At 38.7% G+C, this 6,577-nt stretch overlaps 1 long non-coding RNA gene across 1 annotated transcript; it reads right to left on the bottom strand.

Annotated features, from left to right (window-relative positions):
- Positions 1-636: 636 nt before the first annotated feature.
- LOC114909759 (uncharacterized) lies at positions 637-2,343 on the bottom strand. Its single transcript, XR_003797385.1, has 3 exons — positions 2,217-2,343; positions 2,040-2,129; positions 637-672 (listed from the first exon to the last, which is right to left on the bottom strand). It is a non-coding gene; the product is annotated as an uncharacterized LOC114909759 (long non-coding RNA).
- Between the last annotated feature and the right edge of the window lie 4,234 nt (positions 2,344-6,577).

Here is a 6,577-nt window from a genome sequence, read left to right as displayed (position 1 = left end):
ACGGAATGGGGGGCCCGGGGGCATAACCCACAAAGTCAGAATACACCTACAGTAACTCATACAAGCAATACGGACATTATAAACAGGGAGCTGCAGGCACCACCCCAGGACACTGGTAAGTCTGAACTTTCCACAAATATAAACCCATGTAGACTATGATAATGTAATCTTTAATATGAGCTTTCAACACCAGCAAACATATTCAGTTTTCCTTAAACCAGCCCTTGGACTATCAGAGAAAAGCAGCTTGCTTACTGGAGCTTATAGGTTTTCACTGTATCTTACATAGCTTTTTTACATAACTTATATGTCCCTATATACTTTATCTGAAAACATATCATATGTCCAATGATTTAAGAATACTCACATTTATTACTTTCGTAGTTTCATTTTGAATACCCCCCCCCCCACTCCCCTTTGGTGAAACTGAAATGTTGAGTGTGTACAGTAGCTGTTGCTAATATGTGGTTCATTTTATCCATCACACTGTATCGTATGTATATGCTGCACCTGTACATTGTTTGGAAAGCAAGGAATAGAGAACTCACGTGGTCATGCACACGCTCTCGGTTCAGTCCCTGAATGATGGTGTTATCATAGTCTGTTGAAGACAATGAGGACACACTGGGAGATGTTGGGCCTCTTCTTGGTGCTCCAGATGATCCTGAAGTGCTGGGGCAATTTTGCAATGGAGAAGATGGACTCACACCCACATCACTCAGCATGTACACTAACTTGATTGTACTTCTGTCCCGTATGTCTTGTACTGATGTAACATTCATGAATTCATTACCGAAGTCAGGATCCACGAACTGAATACCAAAGTCTCGTTCAATTCCAAATGCTTGGCAAATTGTACTGTGAAACTCCTTTAAAGTTTCTGGCCTTCCCGAATGGAGAAGCCATTAGAAGAAGCCATTTTAAAGCCATCATTGTCCACGATGACTCTGAGCTTCATATGCCGTGCCGTTAAAATGTTGTTAAATCAATATTTGGTAATGTTGTTACTTCAGTACAACATTTTCACAGTTCACTCAAAACATGAAGAGTTTAGCTGTCTACACATGACCTGTGACAGGTTGACTCTATGCTGCAATTAGCCATTATACTACTATAGGAAAAACAAAGACACAGAACCACATCTAGCAAGAAGCTGAAAGTTGAAGAAGATGAAAGAAATGTGTACCGGTACTTTTTTCAGCATGAATGTAAACAGCACTTCAGTGTGAATTATAAGATGACGACTTACTGATGTTGAGCTCCTCCTTCTTCCCTATATATTTTTCCTTCAATTTCGCTTTTTTTTTTAATGGTCATTTGCTGTACCATAACTGTGGTAACAATAAAGAAAGAAAAAACTGATACCACACAATTACAGAAATTTATCCGCAGCTGTTGCAGATCTATGGAGTTGTGGTTTAAAACATTGTTTTAAACTGAATGACCGCTGAAATACTGCTGCCATCATCAGTATCGCTTTTAAGTGTTTGTTAAATGCACTTACTAAAACAATATGGGATCCCCAAAAAGTTCTGTTCCACATTACACCAAGATTAGACATGAAGAGCCTGCAATTGAAATAAACTAAAAATGAACAGGAATTAGCTAAATGGGCAAGCCTGTTCACAAAGAAATGTAGTTGTCCAGTTAGTAATGACTTGTGTGTCTACAACATGCCTGTGACTCACATCAGGTCACTTACTTGTGAAGATGTTAAGTCCAAATTTTCGTTATTTACATATGAAATATGCAACAAATGCCAGTTTTTAGGAGAGAAGACAATTTTCAGCAATAATTCTTTTGTTTATTAACTTATATTATTTCTTAATTCACTGCCACTGGTGGAATATTTTCTAGCAAAGTGTAATTTCTCTGATGAGCTGTAATTTTTACAAAATCACTTACAGCATTTAGAAATTATGCTTTCAAAGCTAAACTTAACTATCACATAGACAACTTGTAGTACTTTGGTTTGATAGTACATTAGAATTTCTGATGAAAGCAGAGCACAAACAGAACTAAAAAAAACGTTAACCTACCAGCTAGCAAAATCGGATATCTCGACGTCCCCGCGTCGTGTGCCCACCATTTCACAACCTTGACTGGTAGCAGCTCCGACCACGTTAAGTCTAAGACATATACTGTATTTAAGTAAAAAAAAAAAAAAAAAAAAAAATACTACACACCCATGGCATGGCTACAAATTGCTTACTTACCAAAAATGAGGATCCTTGGACAGGGTTATACCGAATTTACGTAACGCGCAGTACTGTTGCAAACCCTTGATAGTGAAAAAGATCCCCACCTCCACGACATAAAAAAGCGGGAAAACGTATATAGACATGCGCAGAGAGAACAGTATGTGGAAAGTTCATTGAACAGTTTTTTCAAATTACCTTTAATTGAATAAAATTTACTTGTTTTCAATATAGCAAGTACATTTTTAAAGTGATTTAAAAACATATGTAGTATTAAATTACACATTAAAATCTATAAATTAAAAGTTCCCAAAAGCGACTCTTTCAAGTTTCACGATGTGAGTTCTTGCATACATCTACTAACTATTATTACTATGCATACCGAAAATTTCGAAATGGTGGGCACAAGAAAACGCGGGGATGAGATAATCCGAGTTTGCTAGCTGGTAGGTTAACGTTTTTTTAGTTCTGTTTATTATGCTCTGCTTTCATCAGAAATTCTAATGTACTATCAAACCAAAGTACTACAAGTTGTCTATGTGTCACATAGTTAAGTTTAGCTTTGAAAGCATAATTTCTAAATGCTGCAAGTGATTTCGTAAAAATTATAGCTCATCAGAGAAATTACACACTTGCTAGAAAATATTCCACCAGTGAATTAAGAAATAACCTAACCTACCAGCTAGAAAACACGGATTTTCTCATCCCCGCGTTTTATTGTGCCCACCATTTCGAAATTTTCGGTATGCATAGTAGATGACATGGCTACAAATTGCTTACTTACCAAAAATGAGGATCCTTGGACAGGGTTATACCGAATTTACGTAACGCGCAGTACTGTTGCAAACCCTTGATAGTGAAAAAGATCCCCACCTCCACGACATAAAAAAGCGGGAAAACGTATATAGACATGCGCAGAGAGAACAGTATGTGGAAAGTTCATTGAACAGTTTTTTCAAATTACCTTTAATTGAATAAAATTTACTTGTTTTCAATATAGCAAGTACATTTTTAAAGTGATTTAAAAACATATGTAGTATTAAATTACACATTAAAATCTATAAATTAAAAGTTCCCAAAAGCGACTCTTTCACGATGTGAGTTCTTGCATACATCTGTGTAATTTTTTTTTTTTTTTTTTACTTAAATACAGTATATGTCTTAGACTTAACGTGGTCGGAGCTGCTACCAGTCAAGGTTGTGAAATGGTGGGCACACGACGCGGGGACGTCGAGATATCCGATTTTGCTAGCTGGTAGGTTAACGTTTTTTTTAGTTCTGTTTTGTGCTCTGCTTTCATCAGAAATTCTAATGTACTATCAAACCAAAGTACTACAAGTTGTCTATGTGATAGTTAAGTTTAGCTTTGAAAGCATAATTTCTAAATGCTGTAAGTGATTTTGTAAAAATTACAGCTCATCAGAGAAATTACACTTTGCTAGAAAATATTCCACCAGTGGCAGTGAATTAAGAAATAATATAAGTTAATAAACAAAAGAATTATTGCTGAAAATTGTCTTCTCTCCTAAAAACTGGCATTTGTTGCATATTTCATATGTAAATAACGAAAATTTGGACTTAACATCTTCACAAGTAAGTGACCTGATGTGAGTCACAGGCATGTTGTAGACACACAAGTCATTACTAACTGGACAACTACATTTTCTTTGTGAACAGGCTTGCCCATTTAGCTAATTCCTGTTCATTTTTAGTTTATTTCAATTGCAGGCTCTTCATGTCTAATCTTGGTGTAATGTGGAACAGAACTTTTTGGGGATCCCATATTGTTTTAGTAAGTGCATTAACAAACACTTAAAAGCGATACTGATGATGGCAGCAGTATTTCAGCGGTCATTCAGTTTAAAACAATGTTTTAAACCACAACTCCATAGATCTGCAACAGCTGCGGATAAATTTCTGTAATTGTGTGGTATCAGTTTTTTCTTTCTTTATTGTTACCACAGTTATGGTACAGCAAATGACCATTAAAAAAAAAAAAGCGAAATTGAAGGAAAAATATATAGGGAAGAAGGAGGAGCTCAACATCAGTAAGTCGTCATCTTATAATTCACACTGAAGTGCTGTTTACATTCATGCTGAAAAAGTACCGGTACACATTTCTTTCATCTTCTTCAACTTTCCAGCTTCTTGCTAGATGTGGTTCTGTGTCTTTGTTTTTCCTATAGTAGTATAATGGCTAATTGCAGCATAGAGTCAAACCTGTCACAGGTCATGTGTGACAGCTAGACTCTTCATGTTTTGAGTGAACTGGGAAAATGTTGTACTGAAGTAACAACATTACCAAATATTGATTTACAACATTTTAACGGCACGGCATATGAAGCTCAGAGTCATCGTGGAACAATGATGGCTTTAAAATGGCTTCTTCTAATGCTTCTCCATTCGGGAAGGCCAGAAACTTTAAAGGAGTTTCACAGTACAATTTGCCAAGCATTTGGAATTGAACGAGACTTTGGTATTCAGTTCGTGGATCCTGACTTCGGTAATGAATTCATGAATGTTACATCAGTACAAGACATACGGGACAGAAGTACAATCAAGTTAGTGCACATGCTGAGTGATGTGGGTGGTGAGTCATCTTCTCCATTGCAAAATTGCCCCAGCACTTCAGGATCATCTGGAGCACCAAGAAGAGGCCCAACATCTCCCAGTGTGTCCTCATTGTCTTCAACAGACTATGATAACACCATCATTCAGGGACTGAACCGAGAGCGTGTGCATGACCACGTGAGTTCTCCTATTCCTTGCTTTCCAAACAATGTACAGGTGCAGCATATACATACGATACAGTGTGATGGATAAATGAACCACATATTAGCAACAGCTACTGTACACACTCAACATTTCAGTTTCAACCAAAGGGGAGGGGGGGGGGGGGTATTCAAAATGAAACTACGAAAGTAATAAATGTGAGTATTCTTAAATCATTGGACATATGATATGTTTTCAGATAAAGTATATAGGGACATATAAGTTATGTTAAAAAAGCTATGTAAGATACAGTGAAAACCTATAAGCTCCAGTAAGCAAGCTGCTTTTCTCTGATAGTCCAAGGGCTGGTTTGGGAAAACTGAATATGTTTTGCTGGTGTTGAAAGCTCATATTAAGATTACATTATCATAGTCTACATGGGTTTATATTTGTGAGAAAGTTTCAGACTTACCAGTGTCCTGGGGTGGTGCCTGCAGCTCCCTGTTTATAATGTCCGTATTGCTTGTATGGATTACTGTAGGTGTATTCTGACTTTGTGGGTTATGCCCCCGGGCCCCGCCCATTCCGTTCGGGTTTAAACTGGTGGTACGAGTAGGGGTTCACAGATTGTGATAGGTCTGGCTCTGATAGTACTCATGTTGGCTGTGCCCCGTCTGTCCTCTGTAGAAAACCCATATCTGTGGCTGAAGAAGTCGGGGCAAGGGTGGAGAGTCTTTGGATGCAGGGTGGCAGCTCATAGAGTTGGGATGTCAGTCAAAATGCTGGCGAGCTGCTTTTCAAAGCTGGTCCACTCATTATTGGTCGCACAGCATCTCCTCCTTCCTGAAAGCAGACGGTCCGAGTGTGCAGTAGATAGAGAAGGGGAAAGAGCAGTAAAGCAGGACCAAATCCTTCAAAAAACTTCTCTGGTGAAATTCTCTGTCGCAGAACTGCATGCACTGGGGCAGCACCCAGCCGAGTAAAACTCTTCGTTATCAAACCCTGGTGGATTTTCTCTTCCTTTCGGCCCAGAAGAGCCCCCCCCCCCCCCGGTAAAACAGCTCTGTGTCTCCTCCCCTGCTTCAAGCACACAGCACACAACACACACCATCTTGCTGGTGCAATAATTTACTGGAATTATTGCCTTTCTATCTAAGGTAAATTCGTGTTCACCCTTAAGATGCACATTTGGTTTGCGTTGAGCATACAACTGTAATTGAGCATAACGCTTTTTGGAAAAGGAGCCAAGTATCATTCTGCCCGACACATTATTTATAATTAGTGGGATGACCTTTTCAGTGTGGTCACCCTGCTACCATGGCCTTCCTATGTTGAGTTCATTGTCTGTGACTTGATATGTCTCCGGAACCTAATTCCCGTCGGTCTAAGAGCTCGGAACAGAGTTCCGGTGGTGTTGTTGAACTCTGTTTTGTCCTCTGAAGCATATTCGGTGGAACCTGATGAGCTGGGACTTGATCAATCCTTGGAAGGTGCGTTTGGGCTGGAAGCTGGATTTGTGCGGTTAGACAGTGTGTGTCAGTGCTTTTAAAGTAAACCTTGGTCTCGAGTGTTTTTAAAGCCACCTTGAGGTTTACTGTAATGGACTGTGGTGTCCAGGAAGTTTACTTCCTGTGTGTCTCAGTGTTGTTTATTGTTATTTTGGAGTG

Source organism: Scleropages formosus, unplaced genomic scaffold (assembly GCF_900964775.1).
Source record: "Scleropages formosus unplaced genomic scaffold, fSclFor1.1, whole genome shotgun sequence".
In the NCBI taxonomy this organism is placed as follows: Eukaryota; Metazoa; Chordata; class Actinopteri; order Osteoglossiformes; family Osteoglossidae; genus Scleropages; species Scleropages formosus.
The sequence above is the reverse complement of the archived record's forward strand: the minus strand, read 5'-3'. Positions and strand labels throughout refer to the sequence as shown.